Source organism: Sceloporus undulatus, chromosome 4 (assembly GCF_019175285.1).
Source record: "Sceloporus undulatus isolate JIND9_A2432 ecotype Alabama chromosome 4, SceUnd_v1.1, whole genome shotgun sequence".
NCBI lineage: Eukaryota > Metazoa > Chordata > Lepidosauria > Squamata > Phrynosomatidae > Sceloporus > Sceloporus undulatus.
Genome location: NC_056525.1, coordinates 238,694,199 through 238,720,151, shown reverse-complemented (window position 1 = coordinate 238,720,151; position 25,953 = coordinate 238,694,199). Strand labels below are relative to the sequence as shown.

The following is a 25,953-nucleotide window of genomic DNA, read 5'->3' as shown; positions in this document are numbered from 1 at the left end:
TCAGGTTCAACCACTCACACGGATAAGGAACAGGATGGGAAAAATCTCTAAATAAACCCTTGGAGAACCGCTGCAAAAGGATGCAATACCAAACAAAGCTGAACGGCCTGACTCACAACTTTAGACATTCAGCACAGAAACGGTCTTATTTCTGTGCAAGCATCTTGCAATCAGTATACTGGCTAGCAATTTCTGAACATTTTACATAGAAACTGGCATACTAGCTAAGAGATTTAGAATTGCACTCCCTACAGAGCTATGCTGAATGCTAAACATTTAATATTTAAAATTCCATTGGATTTTGTTTAAATGCATAGATCATCTAATGCAGGGGTAGGCAACCCTTTTGAGCCGGGGGCTGTTAAAATATATTTCTAAATTGTATTGAAAATGTTCAGATGTGTCAATGGTTAACTAAGGTTTAAAATGGTTCCTGTTGCTGGCCAGAAAGCCTAGGCCTGGAAGAACGTCTTCAAGGACATGTGCTGAGACATAATATCAACAAATGTATTATTGTTATGCTTTTGTGTAGTATGGTGACTTCATGGGAAAGAGGTGTGTCCACTTGGTGGGAAGGTTGATCTTGTAAGAGAACAAAGACTGATGTCACATTCAAGTTTTTAGCATGGACTCTGAAAGAGTATAGATGTATAGTAGCCTGCTGTAAAGTGTAAATAGCAACAAAGTTAATAAACCCTCATTTGAGTGAAAATCTGTGTGGAAGTTACTTTGATCCTGAGTAGCTGAGAAGACTGCATCTGTTCCAGTTGGTACCAGTTCAGAACCACCGGCAGAACGAGACATCACCCATCCCAAAGATTTTTTTTACTCTAACAGGGGCCAGGTTGCTGTCCCTCAGACAACTGGGGGGGCCAAAGCCAAAAAATAAATAATTAAATGATTTTTTAAAAATTAAATAAATAAATAAATAAACCGGGACAAATGTAGGACAAAATTTTCAAATGAAGGGCACTTTTTAAATAAAAAATGGAGGACACACGAAAAAATTTGCTGATTTTTAAAAAAATATTAAGATAAATGCATGTTTCTGAGACTTCTATAGACAATTGCCCCACCATGCCCCACGCGCAAGACGCCAAAGGCCCCGGTGGCAATCGGCGGCAGGACCAGGCTGGGGCCGGTCCCAAGGCCTCGCCGGGCCGCATCCGGCCCGCGGGCCGCAGGTTACCTACCCCTGATCTAATGAGTTGCTATTTTTTACACCTTGGCTCAGTCATTAATCAGAGTGGAGACTACATCAAGAAATCAGTCCAGACTAGGACTTGGAATGGCAGCTAAGAAGGAACTAGACTAGATCCTGGACTGTAAAGATATATCATTAAAGTTAGGATGCTCCATGCCATCGTACTGTATTTTCCATTACTAGGCATGGATGTGAAAGCTGGATAGTAAAGAAAGCAGATTGGAAGAGAATCGACTCAATCGAGATGTGGTGCTGAAAAAGAGTGCTGCAGATACCACTGACAGCTAGAAGCACAAAAAAACAGCTCTTCAAGCAAATCAGGCCTAAACTTTCCCTAGAAGCTAATTTTACTAAACTGAGGCTGTCATACTTTGGCCTCATCATGAGAAGGCAGGACTCACTAGAAAAGATGATAATGCTTGAAAAGTTAGAAGGCAGTAGGAAAAGAGGAAGACAGCATTCCAGATGGATAGGCTGTATTAAAAATAAAAACAACCACCATACATATATTTTATCAATATATCTAAAATACACATACGCAAAAACAACAAAATTACAAGAACTAATTATTATTATTATTATTATTATTATTATTATTATTATTATTATTTGTATCCTGCCTCTCCCTGTATTGGATCGAGGCAGGTAACAACAAACAAAAATATCTGTCCCAGATTCAGCGTTTGTTGTTGTTGTGGGCCTTCAAGTCATTTCTGACTTATGGCAGCCCTAAGGTGACCCTGGGGTTCTCTTGGCAAGTTTCTTCAGGGACGCTTTGACACTGCCATTCTCTGAAGCTGAAAGAGTGTGACTTGCCCAAGGTCACTCAGTGGTTTTCCATGGCCGAGCTGGGATTCAAACCCTGGTCTCCAGAATCCTAGTCCAACACTTAAATCATTACACCATATGATTCAGGGTTTTGTACCTTACTGTGGTTTGTATTACCATTTATGGACTTTATTGCACTGCCTTTACTCCTGTACTAGGTGTGGGACAGAAACTTCAATAGGCAGATCTCACTGCACACCTCCATGCCCTGGCAGTAGGCATCCTGTATCCAGGCAGGGCTTCTCCTGTACCTTGTAAAGAACAGGAAAATCCTGTTCTTTACCAGGTATGAGAAAAGTCTGGCTCAGGTACAGGATGCCTACTGCCCGGGCATGGAGGTATGTGATAAGATAGACCTATTTAAGAATGGGGAAATGCCATTCTTTACAAAGTACAGGAGAAGTCCGGCCCATATACAGGATCCCTATTGCCTGGGTACAGGAGGTGTGCGATAAGATCCGTGTATTTAAGTTTATGCACTACACCTAGAGTGGGAGTAAAGGCAATGTGATAAAGCCCTTAGTGTCCAGGATAGTTTTCGACTTGAACAATGAGATTTTTCCTTCCTTCCTTGGTAATGCCAGTGCAGATAGCTCACAGCTGCTTGCTATTAAGATCAGAGGAGACACCCAAATCACATTCTGGGTATCTCATTTCCTTCAGAGCAATGGGTGTGCCAGCAGATCCAGAGCCACCAAGGGAGGAGAAGAGGAAAACCTTACCTTTCCTGCTAGGAAATGGCCTGGAAATTAATGGTTTGTAAGGCTGTAGTGGCAACTGGGGCAGAGTGCATGGCAGTGGGGGAGGAGGCAGAAATGGTAGCCAGAGCATTGGCAATGCCACACCAAAAACTTCACAGAGATACTCAGGCAGTAGAGACAATCTACCCAATGTTCCTGAAGGGGAAAAGGTAAGCGGCAAGGCTCTGGAGTGGATGCGACAATAGAAGGGGCAGAATTTTGTTCTGACTTTTTCCTCTAGTGTAGATTACCCTGCCTTGTAAACCCTTATAAGAAGGGTCTAGATCAGTGGTTCCCAACTTTGATTCTCCAGAGGTTTTACACTCAAGCTCCCAGAATTCCTGATTGTTAAAGGCCAAAACACCTGGAGGACCAAAGTTTGGGAACCATTGGTCTCGATGAATATTTCTTTATAAATGCATGAGGGACTACTCCCCTCTTCACTCTAGTTTTGTGTCAGTCTTTTTGCAGAACCAAATGTGGCTCCCTATTGGAATATCGTAAAGTTTCTCTCCAGTGCTAATAATTATGTTCCATGAGACCTGGCTTCTTACCAGAACAGAGGCTACATTGTCAAGGGTGTTCTGATTGTGTCTTCCAGCATGGCATGGGTTTGGACTGGATTGCCCTTGGGATCTCTTCCAGGTTTATGGTCCAAAACACACTGCCAAAATACTTGAGTATTTCTTGGGAATTGTAGTTTATTGTGGCACCAGAGATTTTTCTCACAAACTACAGTTCCCAGAATTCCCTAGCATTACCTCAGGGCAGTTAAAGCAGTCTCAAACTGGATTATTTCTGCAGTGTGTTTTGGACCCAATGAGTCTAAGGATTTATAAAAGGCTGGAGAAATTCTAGATCTTCCATCATGAGGAAATCAACAAGGCCACCATCATCATCTTCCAGCACCAACATAATCCAGGACCAACTCCCACATCCTAAAATGATGTATTTTTTCCCTTCTAGTTTCCTCCACAGGCCATGAATTATTATTTGGGATTGGAAGAGATGTACTGCATTCAAATCTCTCCCTTCTTCGACAAAACTTATTACATGGTCCTTTCCCCCTAATTCCCCTTTCAGAACAATCCTATGAGGTAGGATAGGCTGACATAAAAGGGCCCAGGATCACCAAGCAAGCTTTGTGGCTAAGAGGAAATTTGAACCTAAGTCTCTGCAGGCCATCTCAGACAGTCCAGCCTAGATCTCTTCAAGCTCCACATGCTTCATACAACAACTGCATGCATTCCAGGCCATAAGCCACATGGGCTGAGACTGGTGGGAGTTGAAATCCAAAGCATTGGGAGGACACCAGGCTGGGGAAGGCTGCTCAAACCACTAACCAAACAGTTATCTTCTACCATTTTGCTTCTCTGTTCCTATTCCAGATAACCTATAAATGAGAGGAAGCATTGTAAATCTCCTCAAAGAAGAGTGCTGAAATTTCACCACTGTCCCAGGATGGATGTTGTTCCAAAACTGAGTCAAACCCAATTTGCCCATGTCTCATGGTCATGATTTTTTTAAATTGTGTAATTGGTTTTACATTGTCTGGTTTCAAGTGATAAATGAGTAAACATGAGTGCAGGTCTTTAAAATTATTGCAGTTTATTATTTTAAATTGATTTATTGTACCTTGCCCAGAAATTCTCAGATATAGGGTGGAATATAAATACTGTAATGTTCAAAAATAGGAATCACATGTTGCTGTGTCCTGAAAAAAGATGTGGTAGATTGCTTTTCCAGCTCCTCAGATTGGGTAGATATGTATAGTCAGCCCTCCATATCCATGGATTCTTTGTCCATGGATTCAATCATACATGCCTTGAAAATATTTTTCAAATATATACTGTAAATCCAAAAAAGCAAACCTAGATTTTGCTATTTTATATAAGGGATACCTTTTTACTATGCCATAATATTCAATGAGACTTGAGCATCCATCAATTTTCATATCCACAGGGGGTCCTGGAACCAAATCCCAGTGGATACCAAGGGCCCATTGTACTGTATGTCCATTTTGTCAAGAAAAAAAACACCTTACCTTTTAATGTGTGGTCAAAATAGCTCCTCTCACCCTTAGGAAGAGGGAAGGTGTTCCTCCCTCCCTCCCAATCTTGGATGCAGATGATCCCCCCCCACCCCACCTCTAAAATAGAGAACATTCAAAAACCCTCAGCCAAAGACAAGGAGAGCCCCGTGCAAAATTAAACTTGCAGTGCATGTGTCTGAACACGTGTGTCCATCCAAAAATATCTTCACTCATTTGCCTACCATTATCTCTTATCATTCGGAGATAAGACAATTATGGATCACAAGTGATTTGAAGAAGAGAGGGAGGTAGATACAAAAACAAGAGTTATTTGCGATTCTGCATGTCATTTTGTGGGCCCCCCCCCCCCCCCAGTTCAAATGTAGAAGCAGAGAGGACAAGGTTCTGTTCTTACGTAACCGGCTCCGCTCTGCATCCCCTCCCTCCAACTTTAACCCCAGGGTTGGAAATGCCTTCCTAGCACTGAAGCATGGAAGGCTACAGAAGCAGAGAACTGCTTGATGCAAAGAGACAAACAGATTAGCAGCTCTAAGGTGATCAGGAAGGATTTCCTACCTTCTGCCAGCTATGGCTTTCAGAAAGGCCAAGGTTACTGGGGTGCAGCAACTTTGAGGTGCAAAATGAGGACATGGCCTTCTTCAATAAGAATCCTGCTACTCATGAAATTCTCCCTCCATCCTCAAATGTGTAGTACTGTATTGCAGTAACTTCTGCTGACTGTTAAGTAATACAGCTTGGGCATCCAAAGAAATGAGGGAGGCAAAGTGACCCTGAGAATGTGAACACAGCAAATCTATTCAGACTTCTTTTTTTTTAGCATGAGTATCCAAATAATCTCACTCAGGCAGTCCAGTTTTATCCTTCAGAATATTTTTTTAATTGGAACCATATCTATGTGCATGTCTGCAAGTTCTGTTGTTCACACATGTCAGCGCTCGAATAAAGATGGAGCTGATGATGCAAATGGATTCATAACACATTCAAGGCATGCAGAGTTTTATGCCAGGTCTATTCGCGTTGGTTATTCACACAGTCAGCAATGCAAATATTTTAAGAAATGTTGGGGGGAAACCCAAGATCAGTTATCCCGAGTTAAGTGGAGGTTTTTTTTGGCAGACTCTCCCCCCCCCCCCCCCCAAAAAAAATCTTGGGTGAATTCGAAATGCATGTGAACAACAAGTATTCAACCCACATTCTACTGGGATTATTTTCACTGTCTGAATAACCCCTAAGAGACCTTGGTGTGAATGACTGTCAGTGTTTCATCCTTTGTCACGCCAAGAATTTGTGAACTGAAGGGCAAGTTCACAGGGGAGACAGAATTCATATTGGAGGTCAATGCCCTCATTCTGCCCCCCCCCCCATGTAGCTTCCTCTAATACGCGCGTGCACGCACACACACTAGTTGCCTGGGTTTAAGTGGTGGTACTCATGGCAGGTTTTTTTTTTAAAGGGGAATACTCTCTTTATATGCTCAGAGAAGAAACTCCTCCTCTCCGGACAGCTCAGCGATGCAGAGAAATTCACCCCTCCCCTCCCCAAAAAATAACCACCCAGAACCCAGGTATATGTTGTTAACCGCCCGGATTGGTTTGCCAGAGGGCGGTATACAAATAAATATTATTATTATTAATATTATTATTATTATATATCATGTGAATATAGTGCAGTCAATGTCAGGTTTTAAGCGAGGGGGGGGGGGATTGCAGAGCTGATTTGTGATCAATATACTCTCCTCCTTCTGTGAAAGAGGCAATGCACTGTAATGGCTAGGTAGACACTTGAGTTGAAATCACAGAACCACAGAATCTTAGATTTAGAAAGGAGCACAAGGGTAATCTAATCCAACTCCTGGTCATGCAGGAAGTTTCCAAGGTGAATCCACAATGTAGAAATAGTGCAGCTTGATGCCACTTTTAACTGCCATGGCTCCATCCTACAGAAGCCTGGTATTGGAGTTTTGAAAGGACCCCAAACAGAGAGCCAATGTGGTATAGTGGTTAGAGCATTGAACTACAACTCTGGTTTAAATCCCTGTTTGAGCATAAAAACTCACTGGGTGACCTTGGGCAAGTCACACACTCTCAGTCTCAAGGGAAGGCAAGGGCACAACCTCCTCTGACCAAACCTTGACAAGAAAACCCTATGACTTGTTGTTGCTGTGTTCTTTCAAGTCGCTTCCGACATATGGAGATCCTCAGGTGAAGCAATCATGGGGTTTTCTTGGCAACAAGGAGCTTTGTTGTTGCCTTCCTCTGAGGCTGAGAGAGCGTGACTTGCCTAAGGTGACCCAATGAGTTTCCATGGCTGAGTGAGGATTCGAACCCTGGCCTCCAGAGTCCTAGAAGTTTATCACACGGGGAAAATTGGTAGTTTAAACATTGTTTAATCTGTCAAAATCATGCAATCAAGATTAAAATGTGATTAACATTTTCACGCACAAGAGCCATTTACCCCGGGAATAACCAGGGAGTAACCAGTCAATAAACAGCAAAAAAATCATTCACAGGAAAATCTGGTGAATGATTTCTTGCTGTTTAATGACTGCTTATTCATGTGATAATGGCACATTAATCTCTTTTCACAGCAACGTTGTGTGAAAACCATTAGCACAATCGAGCCAATGTCATGGGTTATTCCTGGGATAATTGCGCTTTGAATGAGACACTGTGCGAAAATGTTCATCGCAAGTGCACTCACTGTTTATGCTTCCGATTGTCCCCGTGTGATAAACTCCCTCGTCCACCACTCAAACCACTACACTACACTGCCTCTTCTAACCAGGAACTAAAGATTTACAAGAGGCATGTCCAACTTTTGCAAATCTGGCTCTCTAGGGTCCCCCTGTTGTTGTTGTTAGCTGCCCTTGCATCAGTTCCGACTCATGGTGACCCTGTGGATGAGACATCTCCTAGAATTCCTATTCTCTGCTGCGTTGCCCAGATCCTGCAAGCCCTTACCCATAAACCCCAATTTAATCTATCCATCTGGTTCGTGGTCTTCCTCTCTTTTTGTCAACCTCCACCTTTCCTAGCATTATTCCTAGCATTTTTTTCTATTGATCTCATTATGTGACCAAAGTACAATAGTCTCTACTTGATCATCTTAGCTTACAAGGAGAGCCCTGGTCTGATCTGTTCAAGGACCCATTTGTTTATCTTTTTGGCTCTCCATGGTATCCTAAGTTCTCCTCTCCAGCACCACATTTCAAATGAGTTGATTTTCTGTCTGCTTCCTTCACTATCCAGCTCTCATATCCATACATGGTAATTGGGAATACAATGGCCTCATGATTCTTACTTTAGTGTTCAGTTGTGTGTCTTTGCTCTTCAATATCTTTCCCAGTCCCTTCATAGCTGCCCTTCCCATTCCCATGAGTTAATCACACGGGGTCTGATTTTGACATTAAAAAGAGATTAAAGCACAGTTAAAGCATCCCACAAATGAAGCGGAAATTGTGAGTAACTGCACGCATGATTATCACATGTAATTGTGAAAATGAAGCAATATCGGAAATGCATTCTCACTGAAATCCTGAAGGTAAAAAGATGTGCATTAATGCTTCTTTGGGATCACTTTAATGGTGGGTTTTGTGCAACATCGTGTGAAATCGTTATACATAGTTACATGATTTTTCTAGTATATTCACAGGATAAACTCCCGATCTCCTTCATATGATAAACTCCCTAGTCTTCTTCTTCTTTCTTGACTGTAGTCTCCATTCTGGTCAATGATCCTAGATGTGGGAATTCTTTAACTGTTTCCATTTCCTCATTGTTTATATTGAATTTTCATTTCTTCTGTGGTCATTATTTTTGTTCTCTTTATGTTAAGCATCAGACCTGCCTTTGCACTTTCATCTTTGACCTTCCCTATGAACTGCAGAGATCACGAAAGACTATGGAATGTCTTTAAAGACATGGGAGTGCCAACACATTTGACAGTCCTAATGAAGAATCTTTACTCAGGACAGGAGGCCACTGTCAGAATAGAAAAAGGAGAAACAGAATGGTTCCCAATTGGAAAAGGGGTCAGACAAGGCTGCATCCTCCCACCCTATTTGTTCAACTTGTATGCAAAACAAATTATACGAAAAACAGGACTGGAAACAGAAGAAGGAGGAGTGAAAATAGGAAGAAGGAATATCAACGATCTAAGATACGCAGATGACACCATACTACTAAATGAAAACATCACAGACTTGGAATAACTACTAAGGAAGATCAAGGAGGAAAGTGCAAAGGCAGGCTTATTGTTGAACATAAAGAAAACAAAAATAAAGACCATAGAAAATGTACACAGTTTTGACCTAGACAATGAGAAAATAGAAATAGTAAAAGAATTTTCATACCTAGGATTAAATATTGATAAGAGTGGGGACTGCATTCAAGAAATCATAAGAAGACTAAGAATGGGGAGGACATCTATGAGAGAACAAGATAATATCCTAAAATGTAAAGACATACAACTGAACATGAAAGTTAGAATCATAGATGCCATTGTATTCCCTATGACCATGTATGGATGTGACAGCTGGACAGTTAAGAAAGTGGAAAGGAAGAGAATTCATTCATTTGAGATATTATGCTGGAGAAGAGTGCTGAGGTTACCAAGGACAGCCAAGAAGTCAAACAAATGGGCCCTAGAGCTGATCAAAACAGAAATCTCTCTGGAAGCCAAGAAGAAAAGACTGAGGCTGTTGTACTTTGGCCACATCATGAGGAGGCATGACTCACTAGAAAAAACAATCATGCTAGGCAACATGGAGGAAAGTGGAAAGAGAGGAAGGCCACATAATAGATGGATGGGCTCTATTAAGAAGGTTGCGGGTTTCAATTTGCAGAGCAGTGGAGCATCCGGAGTCTTGGAGATGTCTCATCTCCAGGGTTGCTGTGGGTTGAGATTGACTTGAGGGTGGATAACAACAACAACAAATGAACTGTTCCAATTCCTAAGGGTCCCTTTAGGGTTGTCGTAAGTCAGAAACAAACCGAAGGCACGCAACACCAGCACCAACAACAGTAACAACAACAACAACAACAGAGAGGACCCTAATAACCACTCTTTGGCAGAGAAGGCAAAAGACCTGGCAAAAGGACAAAGCCCAAGATTTTCTGCAGCACTCCAAAGAGGTGTCAATTTTGCCTTCTCTCTCCAATGCAGATGCATGGCCATTTCCCAGCAGAGCACTGCCTCTAGCTGATGCAAGGCAAATAATGACATGATAGAAAAGAGGAAGATGAAGGGCAAGGGCTCCCTCTATTCTCTGCAATGGGAGCTTCCAGCACTGCGCCTCCCTTGCAAGCCCTGCATCCCGCATCCCTCCCTCCTCCATCCTAAGCCTGGACCACTCTGCGCAAGAGGCTCACCTGCTCCGCATCCCTCTATTAGGCACCTGGACCTCCATCATCATCGCTGCCATGTTCCTCCTGCCTTGCCAGAGCGCTCTGCATTATGGGAGTTGTAGTTTTTCCCCTCCCCTCCTCCCTGTTGAAGGAGATTTATTGCTGCAGCGCAGAACTGCAGCTCCTGCATCTTTATTTCAGTTGTTTCCACTTTTTTTATTTTGCAAGGAAAGCAGTGGGAGAAAGACCAGCGTGTGTGTGTTTGTGTGATTCCCCCCCCCCCCGGCAATGCCTTTTGCAGACTACTCCACTGGGCGCGGCGTCCTCCTTTTCCTCCTTTTCAGCCAGGAGGGATTAAAAAAATGTCCTTCATGTTGAGCAGGATTTAGGTCTGCAAAATAACCTGCAAAAATAATCCAGTTGGAGACCACTTGAGTTGCCCTGGCTCAGTGCAAGAGACTCCTGGGAATTGTAGTTTATTGGGGCCCCAGAGCTCCCTGATAGAGAAGGCTCGATGTCTCACCAAACTACAGTTCCCAGAATTCCCTAGCATTGAGTCAGGGCAGTTAAAGCGGCCTCAAATTGGATTATTTCTGAAGGTGTGTTTTGGACCTAAAGAAACGTGCCTTTCTATTTCTAGGGTCCAAAACACACTGCAGAAATGATCCAGCTGGAGACCGCTTTAACTCCCCGGCTCCTGGGATTTGCAGTTTGTTCTGGCATCCGAGCTCTCTGACAGGGAAGGCTAAGTGTCTCACAAAACTACAGTTCCCAGGATTCCCTAGCACTGAGCCAGGACAGTTAAAGCGGTGCCAACCTGGATTATTTTTGCAGTCTGTTTTGGATCTATGCATGCTTTTGAGCTTTTTTGTGTGCGGATGTCCTCCATTTTCCTGAATATCCTACATTTTACGGTGCCTTACCTTGTCCTCCATTGTGGGGAGGACGCCTGGCCACTTTAGAAACAATGAGGTTTGAGGCCACTTTTAAAATGCTGGGGCTCCCTCCTTTGGAATCCTAGGATCTTCAGTTTTTCAAGGGCTGCTCCCGCACTGCAGAAATAATCCAGTTTGACACTGCTTTAACTGTCCTGGCTTAATGGGAACTGTAGTTTCGTGACGCATTTAGCCTTCTCTATCAGAGAGCTGTTAAAGTGATGTCGAACCACCCTTCTTTGTGCAGCGCAGGTGAGACCCCACTGAGTTCCTATGGCTGAGCAGGGATCAAACCCTGGTCTCCAAGCATCCTAGTCCAGCTCTCAAGACTATATTAGCTCTCAGATGCTTTCATCTCCCACCCAAAAAATCCTGAAAAGAATCACCTGATACTAGGATTAGGAGGAGAAAACAGTATCCAAGTCTGATGGTCAGTTCCTCAGACCTATAGTTTTTTTGTGGGTTTTATGGGCTATGTGGCCATGTTCTTTTTTTTTTTTTTTTTTTTTTGGACTTTGTGCTCTTTTATTAACAATACTACATCAAATTGCATTTATTGTATTCCTTTTAAATCTTAGCCATGTACACTTCAGTTCCCTTGGCACTACCATAATTTAATGCCGCACGCACAGTACACAGAAACGCACATGAACGCACAAGCTCCGTTAGTAGTCTTCCTTTTTTGTTCCCTCTCGTCTACGCAATTTTCTCTCCTTTTAATTTCAAATTTCTCCTTTTTCTTTTTAAAAGCCTGCCGGGCACAAAGAGGTCGCTTCACGGTATTCAAACACAGCAGTTAACGTAACAGATGTAAGAGCCGAGCCAAAGGCTTCCGAGTGCAGAGAAAAGGTACTCGAAGGGTGAGGGTGAAAAGAGAAGAACCGGGACAAGATGGGGCATGTTGCCTCTCCGAAGCTGGAGGGTGGTGCAAAATCAAATCAAAAACACAACCGACATTCCTGTTCCTCTCCTCTTCTATCATTCCTTAAAAGACACACAGGTACACTAAGCATCTAAATCCAAAGCAGACCATTGCCACCCTATTGGAATGACTTGTATACTCTTCCTCATCTCTAACAGACCTGCTATACAACAGCTAGACAGCCATTTCTTTGTTTGGAGAAACAGCAAGTCTGAAAGGTGCCACATGGCCATTTTGCATGTGCAAGACCTCATCTATCAGTACCTTTTCCTTGACTATGTCTTCCATCCCGTAGATCCATCAACCTAAAGGGAAAGAAAGTGGTCCCTGCTAATTTAGCTGCCAATCTCACTAAGCTTCCCTTGCCGGGCCTCAAGAGAAAAAATGGACTCTTCCCGGTCAAACCGAATTTCAAACCTACCCTCCGTCTCCCAGCTCTTTCGTGAAATTTTGCAACGGGTGCTTCAGTACAATTTTACTTGGCACAACCAGACTGGGATGGCGTTAGTAGTTGCAAGGGGTGAACCATCCTGGAATCATGGTTGAAAATAAAATTTCTTGAAGGACAAGAAAAGTTAGCTTTTTCGAAAACTCTTGATACAATCCTTTACTGCCCAAGCATCTAAAAACAAATCCAACATGCACTACAAAGTCAGAAGGGTCCCCCCCAAAAAAACGTTGTCCCGCAACTGCAGCTGTCCTCCTGGGAGATGGCAGTTCTCTGGCAGGCAACAAAAAGGGCGAGGCTATGGGAGGGCAAAGACCGGGTTCCAGTGTTTGTGTGTGTGTCTGTGGGCGCTCTGCACCTACCACCACCGTCACCTCTGAGGACTACAATTGTAGTAAGTGGAGAGTCAGTTGCATGCAGAACTCGTGGGGTTTTTGTTTCTTCAACAGCTTGGGTTTTTGTTTTTACAGCAATGTGTACAGCAGTTACAGACATTTTCATTTCCAAGTAAGAAAAAAAGTACAATCTTATTAAAGGGTAAGGAGTGGAGGAACTACTTTATGTGGGTTTGCAACCAGGGAGGGAGGCCAAGGATAAACCAGACTGAGGAGCAGAACTGATGCCATTAAGGAAGATCGGGTAGAGAACCTCAATTTCCACCAACATTTTAGGGGATGCTGGCCCAATGCATCTCAAGGCATTCTCAACCTTGCCGTCTCGACAGAGGCTATTTAGTTGTTGAAGGAAAGACATGAGGAGCCTGACTTGACGGAACAAGAACACCAGAACGGCGGAAAATCCTGCCATTTTAACATGATACGCAGGAAGAAAGGGGGAAGAGCAGAGCTTGGAAATGTTAGCAATATAGCACATTAACACTGAATTGTTAAGGCAAATTAAATTCATCTTAAAACGCCGAGGGGAACTATTCCTTGCATTAAGGGTGAATAAAAACAGTTCATTTTCAAATGGGGGAAAATATCATTTAAAAAGACTAAAAGCGGCTCCAAATGGTCCCCTCTCAAATTACATACTAAAAGGACGTGGAGCTGATGCTTCTTGAAGATGCCAGCCACCGATGCTGGCGAAACATCAGGAATAAACTCTTCTAGAACATGGCCACTTAATGGTATTTTAAATTCAGACACCATATTCAGCTGTCAAGTCTCTTCTGGCTGGTCATTCCACAATCTAGGGGTGGCTAAAGAAAACATCCTAAAGACCAGCTTCTTCTAGCAGGTTTATTAAGATGATTTTGTTTAATTTATGAATTTTAAATGACGAATTTAAAATATGGATCATTTTAATACATCTACATTTTATTTGTCCGTTTAAACTGACGTGTGTTTTAACTGATGTGTGGTTTATCTGATGTCATGTATTTGCTAATTATTGTTCTTCCCTACCTTGATCCATGAGTGGAAGTGGATAAGAAACTGATAATAATATTAATAACAATAATAAAGAATATTTGAGCATGCTTGGTTTGGAGAGGAGAAAATAGAGAGGGGACATGATGTTGTTGAATACCTTCAAGTCATTGATCATGGAATTTTCATGCCAAGATTTGTTCAAACGGGTTTTGCTGTTGCCTTCCTCTGAGGCTGAGAGAGTGTGACTTGCCCAAGGTTGCCCACTAGTTTTCCAGTGGGCTGGGCAGGGAACTGAACTATTGGTTTCCCAGAGTCTTAGTCTACTACAACCATTATATCGCACTGGGATCAGAGGAGATGATCGCCATTGTCATCTTCAAATATTCAAAGATCTGTCCTGTGGAAGACAGAGAAGACAGTGCTCAAACCAAAAGATTCAAATTATGTGAAAGGAGATTTTATATTAGGAAGAATTCTCTGATGACAAGAGATTTTCAACAGTGGAGTGGATTACTTTACAGAGTGACGAACTCTTCCCCTTGAGGCTTTTTAAACAGAGGTTGAGTGGCTTTCGATGAGTTACTTATTGTTAGACTTTGGCTGCATCTACACTGCAGAATTAATGCACTTTGACACTGCTTTAACTGTCACGGCTCAATGCTATAGAATTCTGGGGTTTGTAGTTTTGTGAGATATGTAGCCTTCTCTGTTAAAGAGCTCTGGTGCCACAACAAACTACAGTTCCCAGAATTCCATAGCATTGAGCCATGGCAGTTAGATTGGAGTTAACTTGGATTATTTGCTGAGAGCCTGAAGCAGGAGCTTTACATATAACAATGTATCTGAATTTAAATTGACTGGGTTTTCATTTCCTTACAGATATCTCTCTTTCACACTTCCCAAGAGAGAAAAACAGACCAAGATCATCTTGCTTAGGAGAACAGTACATTTCCAAGGCTTGAAATGCATTTCGGCCAAGCACTTACAGACACAAAGGTATGCCATTCATTTGGTGGGTGAGTGGGGGGGAATGTGTGCAAACATGTTGTAATCGGTGAGTAAAGTGTACAAAAATTCATACTTCAGGGCTGCAAAATACGGGCATCCCCCCCATAAGAATTCTGCCTCCAAGTGAAATAGTCTCACCCCCCCCCCCCCAAAAAAAAAAATTCCTGGCACTTTTGCAATACAGTTGAGGCATCCTAAGAATGGGGGCAGGCAGAGTAACCAAGGGAATCTGAACCCAGCAAATAGATCTTGCTTGTTATTTACATTGATTATTGTCTCACTTTCTCCACTAGACATTTGGGGATTGTAGGAAAATTCCAGGTGTAGTAGTTTGATCATTGGACTCTGGAGACCAGAGTTTGAATCCCAGCTCTCCCATAAGAACCCACTGGGTGACCCTGGGCAAGTTACTTTCTCAGCCTCAAACCTCATCATCTGAAGAAACTTGCCAAGACAACCCTATGAAAGTTTATCTTAAGGTTGCCATAAGTCAAAGTAGAAAAGGAGAGATAAGCTCTGATGTTGTTGAACAAACACTGATAAGCCATGCTGATACAAAAAGGCTTTATTTATCTTGCTCGAGGTGTTTTGGGGGACAGTTTTTCAAGAGCTGGTTCTTCTGTTCCTTTCTTTTTGTGGATAGAGTTTCTGTGTTGAGTGACTTTGTTGAATGGAGACAGAAACAACTTGAAGGCACACAACAACAAGGAAAATTCTGTGAGGAAGTCAATATTCTTATTTTGCAATGTCTGCATTTTGCATCCTCCATAGCTACACACTTGGCCTTTCAGAAGAATATAAACATGTTTTTAAAAATATATGTGCAGAAATATTTTAGAAGGAATTTAAAAAGTGTCCCAGCCTGGTATGGAAATGAAGTGGGAGAAAATGGTGATGGGATTTTGAAAAAGACAATAAAAAGGAGACTGACATACTTTCAGTATTCTTGGCTATATTACAGAGCTAAGGCCATGCTTTCTCCACCAGTTTTTTCCTTCTACCCTCCCCACCATTATAGGGAATGGAGACATTGACCCTATTTCTTTTCCCCACAGTCCTTTTTCTTTGCTTCCTTAACATTTTCACTATCTCTGGGCATCAACACTTTTGAGGTTTAAGTACTGTAATGTTCATCCTCCCTTTTTAATAGCTCCTCTGGGGAAGATCATTACGGAAATAAGCGAGCATCCGCAAATTGCTTTTTCCAGGGCTTCCATTCCTTCTAATTCTTGGTAGTTGTTATCTTTTGCCTGCCCCCCTGTGACCAACCCATATACTGTAAGAATGCAAAAGAACATCAGTCAGCTCAACTTTGAAAATCTGTTTTAAAAGTTTTGGAACATGAGATGGTTTTACTTCAAAAATCCATCACTGAGAGCCAAGAAAGGCTTACTATTGGCTTTTTATGAACTGTTTTCCAGAGGAGAAAGATGATGGTGGAGAAAGGGAAGGAGAAAGGGAAGGACGAGGAGGAGAGTTGGGGAGGAATATGCAGAGAAATATATGGATAAACAAATTATTTATATGATATTTATGAATGAATTTATGACAGTATACAGCCAGCATAAAGTAATAAAATGTTTAGAAAAATTACCTTACATCCAGTTAGAAACATTTATATTCCAACATATCATATAAACATTATATTCAAGCATATCATATAAATAAATATATTTATTTCCAGAATTCCTATAATCCCCACACATAAAAGATAAAAAACATTCTGGTTCATAAAAAAGAAAAGAATAGAAAACAACCATCAAATATATGTGCATAGGTTTCACTTTAATGATGCCATCAAGGAAACAGTATCAGATCCTAACCATCAGCCTCTTGATAAGCCTGCAATTTTCCTCTCCCAGCCACCTACCCAGCCACTCATCTGTCCTCCTTAGCTACAGCTCTGGCGATGACTGACCAAGGAAGAGACAGTTCTACTCCTAATTTGTCATTTTTGTTATGCCCTATGGTTGTTGGCTGGACATAAAGAGTTCTGGGACTGAAATTTCCCCTCAGCATTTCTAAGTGGATGTAGCACTGGAAAAAACATATTTTGGTGATAGAATCATAGAAGAGTGGGATGAGACCCAAAGGACCATCCAGTCCAACCTCCTGCCATGCAGGAACTCACAATCAAAGCATTCCCGACAATGGCAATCCAGCCTCTGTTTAAAAACCTCCAAAGAAGGAGACTCTGTCATTCTGTGAGGGAGTTTGTTCCACTGCTGAACAGCTCATACTGTCAGGAAGTTCCTCCTAATGTTAAGGTGGAATCTCTTTTCCTGTAGCTTGTATCCATTGTTCCATGTACTAGTATCTGCAGCAGCTGAAAACAAACTTTCTCCATCCTCAATGTGACACCCCTGCAAATACTTAAACAGGGCTATCATATCACTTCTTAAGCTTCTCTTCTCCAGGCTAAATATACCCAGCACCCCAAGTCTCTCCTCATAGGCATGGTTCCCAGACCCTTCACCATTTTGACCACCCTCATCTGGACACGCTCCAGCTTCTCAACATCCCTTCTGAATTGTGGTGCCCAGAACTAGTGAGGCCTGGTCCCTTCATTTGTTTTGTTTAACATCCTGCCAAAAGATACCCAAATTGCACAAACATTGTCATATTAGAACAAACTCAGCCCAAGTTTTGGCATTCACAGGTGTAACAATATTGGTGGAGCTAAGTGTGACAATGCCACCCACCACAAACCTATCTTTTCAGCCAGGTAGCACTCCAACTGAAGGATTTCGGAGGCACTGCAGATTGAGGTGATGGAAAATGACATCTAAGGTGCTTTCCACATTGTGGGGTGCATTGAGAATCAGCAGCTGGAAAGATCCCTAGGGTCCTGCTTTAAATGGATCCCATGACTGGGAGAGCACTGCTGAAATAATTTTCCATTGCCCCAATCTTCAGTGCCTTAGAAACCCTTTGATATGGTACTGTTTGGCTGAAATGCTACATTTTGAGAGTATATATTCAATTGTTAACAATTGTAATTGTGAAATCTACAAATTATGGGATCATAACTTTGGTTTACACTCTCATAACTACTGATGCCAACCTCTGTATCCAAAAAATATGAATGAATGAATCTGGAGACTTTGTTTTCATTTGTACAAAACACAGAACAGCAACTGATTTTGGCTCTTGCAGTAGGTGGAAGCAGGACTTGATTTATGGTCTAATTTACTTCAGTAATCTGGACTGTTACATACAGTGCTAATTGCCAGCTCAGAAGAATGCATTGTTTAAATTGGATTTTTTTATTATAAAGAGAATAGTCTGAAGGCTATTAAAGAACTGCAGCAGTTAATTTGATTTTAAAATTCTGGGTTTGTTATGCAGTAAATTAATAAACATGAAGCAGTTCTATTAACAGAGGTTGGACCGATGTTAAAAACTTACGTTTCATCACCCATGAATAATTCATTCTGAAGGAAAAACGGTATACACATACACAGTAGCCTGTTGCAGCAGCAGAGATTACCTTTCCAGATCAGGTAAGGTTCCACAGGACATGTCTTCAAAATAGGGGAGAAAGGAAGATTGGGAAACAACAAACCAGTCAGCCTGATCTCCATAGTAGGAAAGATGATACACTCTATTATAAAGTTGTCTGGTTTTAAGCAACTTGATATGAATTTAGCAAGTAGTGTTCGCATCGATTTATCAGGAAGAAGTCTTGTCAGCTTATTTTAAAAACAAAACAAAGGTTTGACACAACTTTAAATGCCACAGTATCATCCTATGGAATCCTGGGTTTTGTAGTTTTACAAGATCTTTAGCCTTCTCTGCCAAACAGTGCTGGTGGCTCACAAAACTACAAATCAGGATTCTGTAGGATGGAGCCATGGCAGTTAAAGTGGTGTCAAACTGCATAATTTCCACAGTGTAGATGCATCCCTACACTGATGGCAATGTTTACAGTATGGGGTGTATTCTACACAAAATTTGCACATGGTTGTTTTGCACAGGAAATCAGCATTTTCTGCAAAATAAAAAGTAATATTTTCAGAAGAAATCATTTTCTGCACAAAAAATGTTTCCTATGCAGAAAATGCTGAAATTGAGGATTTATTCTGTGTACAATCCCCATATGTTTGTTTTGTGCAGAAATTAGCTTTTTCTGAGGAGGAAAAAAAATCTGTGCCAGAAATATTATTTTATACACAGAAAGTATTTTTCCTACACAGAAAAATGCTGTTTTCCTTGCAATGAAAATGTACAAGTTTTGCACAGAATAAATCCTAAATTTCAAATAGGTTTTGAAAACTTACTTTCTTGTAGCAGGAAGAAAATTACTCAAGTTAGTCACTGCTTCCTTCAAGAAAAATAACTGAAAAATTGCATCCCTACTTTAGACATCATTTATCTTGATTTCAACAAAGCATCTGGCAAAGTCTGACATGATCATTTGCATAGATGGTTAAATTCCCGTAAATGATAATACTATCAGTTGGGTTCATCAATGATTTACAAAATGAAAAAAAGAATTTGTGTCTGATTGTATATGAAATGAACCTGGAAGGGATTACTAATACTTCAGAAAGCAAAGATAAAATGCAAAATGACTCTGATGAAAATGGAAAAACTAGGCCAAGGTTAAGAAAAATGATATTCACGAGAGATAAATGCAAAGTCCAGCATTTCAGCCAAAGAAAAGAAGAGATCAAATGCACAGATGGTGTATTTGCTTGCTGTTGGGGAATAGTACATAGAAAAAAGGATCACAAGTAACCTGCTATGACTGAATATGAGTTAATAGTGATTCAGCTGCTATATATAAAATACATACATATTAGCACTTCAGATACCTAAAAAGCTGCAGCCCAGGAGGCAAAGACTTCCCTGCTGCCTTGGATGGAATGAATACAAGTAATGGGCTTAGGTTTTTGGAGAATGGAGTTTATTTGAATGTTGATTCAACAGTGTGATGAAGCAGGCAAGAAAATAATGGACTGTATCAACAGGAGCACTGTGTCCAGGTAGACAGTAGTAATAGTGCCAATCTATTCTGCTTTGCCCAGACCTCAATTGAAATACTGTGTCCAGTTCTGGGCAGCAGAGTTCAAGAACAATATTGGCAGGATACAGACCGCCCCTTTGAGGCGGCCTGCACCCACCCCTTTTCCCACCAGATCGGGGCCTGGGCATCCACAGCGGCAACCCCAGAGGCCCCAATCCACTGCTTCTCCAGGCCTCTGGGAAGCGGCAAAATGCTGCTTCCCCCCCCCCCCCGGCCTGGAAAGGGCTTCATGCATGACATCATGTATGATGGGGCTTCATGCCCCAAGGACACCCCGACAGCTGCAGGGAAAGAGAGAAAGGGGCCACTCGACCCCTTTCTCTTTCGTATCGCTGGCGGGCCATGTAAAGACTGTGCCAGCGATACGCGTGGCAAAAAGGAGCTCCTTCTGGTGCCACTGAAAGGGCACCATAAGCGCCCTGCAGTGGCACGAGCACATCATGCCCACGCTATGCTGTTTGGCTGCAGTGTGGCCATGATGTCATAATGTATAAAGGGCGCTGTCATTATCATGTTGTAGGTACATGCTAGGGTTACGGGACGTCTGTAAAGGATGCCCTGAGGCAACCCTAGCATGTATCCAGGCCGGCGCAAAGCGCCGGTCTGAAAAGCACCAATAACAAGCTTGAGTGTGTTGAGAGAAAGGTGACCAAAATGATCAAAGGTCTGGAAACCTAGCCTTATGTGGAACAAAGTAGAGATCTGAGCATGCTTAGCCTAGAATCATAGAATCATAGAGTTAGAAGAGACCTCAAGGGCCATCCAGTCCAACCGCCTGCCATGCAATCAAAGCAGCTCCAACAGATGACCATCCATCCTCCGTTTAATAACTTCTAAAGGACAGTCCACCACACTCAAGGGAGTGTGTTCTGCTGTTGAATAGCTTTTACTGTCAGGAAGTTCCTCCTAATGTTGAGGTGGAATCTCTTTTCCTGTAGCTTACACCCAGTGCTTCGAGTCCTATTCTCTAGAGCTGCAGAAAACAAACTTGCTCCTGTATGACATCTTTTAAAATATTTAAACATGGCCATCGTGTCACCGCTTAACCTTCTCTTCTCCAGGCTAGACATGCCCATCTCCCTAAATGCTCCTCATAGGGCTTGGTTTCCAGACCTTTCATCATTTTTATCACTGTTCCCTGGACATGCTCCAGTTTGTCAACATCCTTCCTGAATTGTGGTGCCCAAAACTGGATGCAGTATTCCAGGTGAGGTCTGACCAAAGTAGAATAGTGGTGCTATTAACTCACTTGATCTTGACACTATACTCCTATTAATGCAGTCTAGAATTGTATTGGCTTTCTTAGCTGCTACATCACATATAGAAGACTTGATAAGTGACATGATAGGCATCTTTAAGAATCTAAAATGATGTCATGCAGAAGATGGAGCAAACGTGAACCAATGAATTCCAGTTTGGAAAAGAAATTCCACCTAAACATTAGGAAAAATGTTTTTCTGTAGGATTCACCAGTGGAATGGACTGCCTCTGCATGTGATGAGTTTTCCATTATTATTATTATTATTATTATTATTATTATTATTATTATTATTATCCTACATTTATAAAGCGCTGTAAATTTACACAGCGCTGTACATACAATCTTTTAGTTAGACGGTTCCCTGCCCTCAGGCTTACAATCTAAGAAGACATGACACAAAAGGAGAAGGGAGTGGTGGTGGGGAATGGGATCAGGTCCAGCAGTTCTTCTCCACCTCTGAGGCCTGGACCAAGGCAGATGGACTGGAGGAAGTGCTTGGCTTCTTAATTAATGGTTAAAAGGAGGCTTCCTGGGTCAGAGAGGGGCTAGCCTCTGGGAATGCTTCTCTAAACAATATAGTCTTTAACTCAGTTTTGAAACTGGGTAGAGAAGTTTGGAGGTCTTTAAACAGAGGTTAGATGGGCATCTTTCAGTAGTGCTTTAGCTGTGTATTTCTGCACAGCAGAGGGTTGGACAGATGTTGTGGTCCCATCTACCTGTAACATTCTATTATGTCTATGATTATGAAGATTTTCCTAATAGCAAGAGCAGAATGATAATGGAAACACTTGTCTTGGGTGGGTGAGTGCTTTTCACTGTGGGTTGCCAAGTAAATATCACAGGAGAGTTTCAAGGAGAGCTGGGGTGCCTTATTTCTTGCAGCTGCTCCATCTTTGGATTACTTGCATGAAGCAGATGGTTGGATTAGGTGGCCAATAAGAACTCCTCAATTATTTTTACTTTCTGTATCTGTTGATGATATTCCATTGATCCTTGGAAAAATATTATTTAAAAAGCACATCACATTCTCTTGATTCATCTGCACAAAAGTTATTAGGTTTGATTTTGTCTTTTGCCTGAAAACCAAATATCATCTTATTTGAACTATTGCCCAAACCGAGGGAAAATGTACAATATCATCCAAAATCCACAAAACAGTGATACCTATATTGGGCCAACCAAAATGCACATTATACATGTTGCAAGCTTTCAAATGGTGTTACAAATGATAGAGGAAAAAGAAAAAGAAACTTTGACATATCCCTACATTTGATCAAGATGTGGTAGTTATAATCTTCTGTTGAGATGGTATGGAAGGGTTTTCATGCAGGTAGGCCTCTCCTCCTTGCCATGTGAGTACTAGGAGATTCAGTCCAAGAAATAAACTTTAAAAATGGTCAAGGTACAAACTAAAGAATCTGATAAACCTGTGAACACTCTTTAACAGAATGAAGCAGCCAGTAAAAGAAAATATTGTACAGTGCTCTCATTGAAGTGGCATTTAAATTGCTGTTCTGCCAAAAGAAAAAAAAGTTTATTTTTTAAAAAAAGGAATGATAAGAATAATCTACAGGGCAGGGAGGAAAACAGTGCATGCAAAGACAATTCCCAAAACAAAATAGAGCCATTTCAGCCCATTAAGAGAGACAGAACATTCCTCTTCTAATTTTCTAAACAGATGGTCTGACACAGTTGGTAATGTTGGAAGGTGCAAATTTCATCTCTCTCATTCCTACAGGAGGAGAAAATTAGAAAGCAAAACAAAGCAGAAAAGCCGATTTGGTGGGGGAAGGGAAGAACACAAATGCTGAAGAGCACAGGTGTGGGGAAATTATCCATCATAAAACTAGGAGGAGAAGCAAGCAAGTAATAAGATCTGCTTCTAAGTAAATGTGTTTACTAAGCAACCTTTCTTAGGCACCTTGTCTGCCATGCTATAGTTAGAAATTGGGGTGATGTGTTATATAGTAGTATAGCATTGTCGAACAGTGGTGATCTCATATGCAGGTGATGAGATAACAGAAAGGAGATTAGTTTCTGGCAGAATTGTTCCTCTGTGAGAATGGAACAGTGATAAGAATATGTGGAGCAGTGAGGAAATGCAAAAAGCAAAACTGTTTGTCAATAGGAACAAATGAGAGTTAGTCCCACTATGATTTTGAAACTGTATATAATAATAATAATAATAATAATAGGTTTTATTTATATACCGCCCAATCACTGGGAATCCGAGCGGTTTACAATAGAGGGGATAACAGACAGTTCCCTGCCCACAGGCTTACAATCTAAAAGACACGACATAAAAGGAGAAGGGAATGGTGAGGGGGGGAAGGAATCAGGTCCAGCATTCTTCTCTCCCTCTGAGGCCTGGACCAAGGCAGATGGACCAGAGGGAGGGCTCTTCTTCTTCAGGCTAGCCCCTGATGGAACTGGGCCAGCCTTCTCTCTCCCTCAGAGGCCGAAAGATGACAGTTAGGGAGGGAGGAGCCTCTTCAGGCTAGCCCCTGATGGTACTGAGCCAGCCTACTCTCTCCCTCAGAGGCCGAAAGATGACAGTTAGGGAGGGAGGAGCCTCTTTCTTCAGGCTAGCCCCTGATGGAACTGAGCCAGCCTACTCTCTCCCTCAGAGGCCGAAAGATGACAGGAAGGGAGGAGCCTCTTTCTTCAGGCCAGCCCCTGATGGTACTGAGCCAGCCTTCTCTCTCCCTCAGAGGCCGAAAGATGACAGTTAGGGAGGGAGGAGCCTCTTTCTTCAGGCTAGCCCCTGATGGAACTGAGCCAGCCTACTCTCTCCCTCAGAGGCCGAAAGATGACAGTTAGGGAGGGAGGAGCCTCTTCAGGCTAGCCCCTGATGGTACTGAGCCAGCCTTCTCTCTCCCTCAGAGGCCGAAAGATGACAGTTAGATGACAGTTATGATTTAATTAGTCAAGTGCTAACATTTGCTGGTCAGTTCTGACTAATGAAAATCAGCAAACTGGATCTATAGTTTTCTTAAGAAAGGTTTCTGAGCTTTGACTAGGTAAAAGTATTCCCTGTTGACAAGGTTGTCAAGTCATGTCTGACCATAGGGGGTGGTGCTCATCTCTGTTACGGAGCCGAAGAGCCAGTGTTGTCAGAGATTACTCTGTGATCATGAGGCCAGTATGATTGCACAGAACACTATTTATCTTCCCACTGAAGTGGTACCTATTTATCTACTTGCATTTGCATGCTTTCAAGCTACTAGGCTGGCAGAGGCTGGGACTAGTGATGGGAGCTCACCACATTATGCAGCACCTGGACCTCAAATTCCCAACCTGTCGATCTCGCAATCAACAGAGTCAGCATCTTAACCATTTGAGCCACCGCATCCTGAGCTTTGACTACTGAGCCTGAATTTCTGAACTTTAGTATCCTGCTGAACTTAATTCTATTTTAATGTGCTCTTTTGTATGTTTTTAATTGTACTATTTTAATTTGTAAGCTACTTTGTATCCCAATTTTGGAGAAAAGCGGGATGTAAATAAATATAATAACATCAACAAGTGGTCGTGGGTGCCCTCCTATACAAAGGACTGTCCTATATCTGAAGAGCTGTCCAATCCAAGACCAGTTTAAACATAAAGAATCCTAAGATGAGGGATCAAGGGCCTTGAATTTGTCTGTCAACATTCAGAAATTGGATAGCAGACTGACAAAAGTCACCTAGTCACTGTCTTCCCCATTATGGTGAGATTTCACTAAAGAGCTACCAGATAGGATTGCCAGATTCAAAGGTGCTGCCTGGAGTCTCCAGTTTCACTGGGTCCCATTTAGATGTTGGACAGAGGTTCACATTTTCCAGTTTTGTGAATAAAGAAAAAAGGAAGAGGTAGAATCTTGCCCTTCTCTGTAGCTGTAGGCAAAAGCAAACTGCTGCAATCTCTCCTAGCTTATTCATTTATTTCATTTCATTTCATTTCTATGCTGCCTTTCTCCCAGAAAGGGAGCCAAGATGGCTCACAAATAAAAACTCTATAAAAACATATTAAGTAAAACAATTAAAACATCACATAAAAACAATATACAAAAACAAACATTAAAACCATAATAAAACCATGATACCCACCTCATATAACAACCCTCATATACAAAAGCCAAACCATGGTTACACATTAAATGCTTGTTTGAATAAAACCGTTTTTGCTTGCTGATGGAAGGCAAGCATGGAGAGGTTGATGCGTTGTTCATTATTAATAATTTTTACCAATTTGACCACATGCTGATATTGCTTGGGTCGCACGTGTCTCAGTTTTCATCTGTGAAATGTTAGAGGATATGTATCATGAAAGACAGGGACTGTACTGACTGTGAGATGAACTTTGCCTACCCAATTTAGGCTTTGAACAGAGAATATCTAAAGAGGCCTCAATTTGCCTTGAAGCATATGTTACTTTTATTCCCAGTGTTGGAAATATACTCACAAGGAACTGCCAGACTGTTAGTCCATCTCACTCAGTAATATGCATGTATGTGAGGTTACTTGGTGGACCTACAGCATGTAGGACAGGGGTAGGCAACCCTTTTGAGCTGGGGGGCCGGGTTGCTGTCCCTCAGACAACTGGGGGGCCGAAGCCAAAAAATAAATAATTAAATAATTTTTAAAAAAATTAAAGAAATAAATAAGCCGGGACAAATGTAGGACAAAATTTTCAAATGGAGGGCACTTTTTAAATAAAACATGGAGGACACGCGAAAAAAATTGCTGATTTTTTTTAAAAATGTTAAGATAAATGCATGTTTCTGAGGCTTCTATAGACAATTGCCCCACCATGCCCCTTGCGCGAG

At 41.8% G+C, this 25,953-nt stretch overlaps 1 protein-coding gene across 2 annotated transcripts in view; it reads right to left on the bottom strand.

Annotated features, from left to right (window-relative positions):
- Positions 1 to 10,538, bottom strand: part of EFR3A (EFR3 homolog A) — a 94,783-nt gene extending 84,245 nt beyond the window's left edge. Inside the window, exons 1-2 of one of the 2 annotated variants that reach the window (XM_042465512.1) lie at positions 10,195 to 10,538; positions 5,381 to 5,595 (exon numbers count right to left, since the gene is read on the bottom strand). The gene's annotated coding sequence lies outside the window, so the exon portion shown is untranslated. The remainder of the gene's footprint in view (positions 1 to 5,380; positions 5,596 to 10,194) is intronic. The other variant, XM_042465511.1, reaches the window with a different exon arrangement.
- Positions 10,539 to 25,953: the final 15,415 nt, after the last annotated feature.